The 1,991-nt window shown below is 42.5% G+C and overlaps 1 non-coding gene across 1 annotated transcript; it reads left to right on the top strand.

The window, feature by feature from the left end:
• The first annotated feature begins 1,318 nt into the window (after nucleotides 1-1,318).
• LOC139034937 (U6atac minor spliceosomal RNA) lies at nucleotides 1,319-1,444 on the top strand. The gene has a single exon (XR_011487506.1). It is a non-coding gene; the product is annotated as a U6atac minor spliceosomal RNA (small nuclear RNA).
• Nucleotides 1,445-1,991: the final 547 nt, after the last annotated feature.

Raw genomic sequence — 1,991 nt, 5'->3', positions numbered from 1 at the left:
GAAGTTAATAAGACCATAACTATTGCTTGTAAACTATTTACAAGAAGATCTATGTGCCTCCTTTCCCGAAGTTGAATACACTGCAAAAGGAGGAAATATAACACCTGCCACAAACTTTGCTCACAGCTCTGTGTTAGAACTTCCCTGGTGGCCCAGTGGTTAAGAATCCACCTGTCAATGAGGGGACAGATTCAATCCCTGGCCCAGGAAGACTCCACACATCACGAGGCAACTAAGCTTGTGCACCAGCCTACTGAACCTGCCCTCTAGAGCCCACGTGCCACGACTACTGAGCCCACGGGTCACAATTACTGAAGCCTGCAAGCCTAGAGCCTGTGCTCCACAGGAGAAGGCGCTGCAATGAGAAGCTGCACACCGCAACTGGAAGAGCAGCCCCCGCTTGCTGCCACTAGAGAAAGCCCACATGTAGCAAAGAAGACACAGCACAGCCATAAATAAATAAACATATACTTTTTTAAAGAAGCTTCTGTGTTAGAAGATTGTGCTAACTTGCTTCCTTGGTTCTTCTAGAGGACAGAAAGGCTCTCATCTCCCATGGTCCTGAGTGAATTAAGAGAATTATCATTGACAGACACAATGGACCCAAGATTTCTGCTCTGAATAAAGTCCAAGAAAAGAACCAGACCATCTTGCCATCACTGCTGTTTTCTATTGAAATACCTACCACATTTCTGCCGAAGACGAGAGAACTATGAGCAAAACCTTTCTACTATATCCCGTCACCAAGCTCTGCTGCCTTGGGTTCCAGAGCTATTCACATCTTTAAATCTCACTTTTGACAGAAAACTCGAAGCAAGGTAAACAAAATAAGATTATTTCCTAGCACTGTATTTGATAGCAAAACATGGGTAGACAAAACCCTTTGACTTAAAGAGTCCTAAACTGTCCATCTCATTGCAAGGAAAATGATATCAATAACTGCTAATAACCCTCTAGAGACATCCTCTAACATGGGAAAAGTCCTATGACACTTTATTCAATGGTTGACTGGACAAGTAACTGCTAAGCTTCCTGGCAACCCCAGAGCATTACACAAGTGCTTATTATGTAGCTGACTCCCTATATAGCGCTGAAATAACATCCCATGCAAATGTTCAAAGGGGAGGAAAGGAGATGCAGTGAGAATAGTTTTAGCATTCCCACAGAGGGGAAGCTGATCTTTATCATCTGATCTGCAATCAGACACTGGATGGATTTAGTCCACATCTTTACTTTTCAACAAGAATCCTAACTTGATGTTTAAGAGCTGCCACTGTTACTATTGGTGGTTTTAATCCCCCTTTAAAAATATGTATAGGTGTTGCATGAAAGGAGAGAAGGTCAGCATTGCCCTTGACAAGGATGGAAGAGGTCCTCAGGCCTGGCAACACGCATATGGTTAAGTCACTACCACCTACTTTGTAGCATCTATCCACTGGTTTCTGTTTTGTTTTGCGCAAATAGGAACTAAAAGGGTAAACTTATCAAACCGATTAAACCTGTTTAAAAAAAATGTATAGAACTTTGTTAGGTAATTTAAACCTGAAAACAATTTGTAAAATCCTTCTGTTGTTTTATACCATGCTCTGTCTGTTGCTAAGTCATGTCTGACTCTTGCAACCCCATGGACTGTAGCCTGCCAGGCTCCTCTGTCCATGGGATTCTCCAGGCAAGAACACTGGAGTGGGTTGCCATTTCCTTCTCCAGAGGATTTTCCCAACCCAGGAATCGAACCCGGGTCTCCTGCTTTGCTGGTAGATTCTTTACCAACTAAGCATCGGGAAGCCCTCGTATTTATACCATGGAATACTGAGCAAATACCAAGCTGTTCAAATGAAGTAAATCGGGGGAAATGTATCTAGCTTGTCAGATTTGCTTAGCCACCCCCAGTATGACCAAAAATTCTTCAGGAAAATTACACAAGACAAAAGCTAGTTTGAAACTAATGTCACAGGGGGAAATGGTTCTAAATAACTTGCATTTTAAAAGAA

Source organism: Odocoileus virginianus, chromosome 4 (assembly GCF_023699985.2).
Source record: "Odocoileus virginianus isolate 20LAN1187 ecotype Illinois chromosome 4, Ovbor_1.2, whole genome shotgun sequence".
Lineage (NCBI taxonomy): Eukaryota > Metazoa > Chordata > Mammalia > Artiodactyla > Cervidae > Odocoileus > Odocoileus virginianus.
Note: the sequence above shows the minus strand (reverse complement) of the source record. Positions and strands in the feature narration are given on the sequence as shown.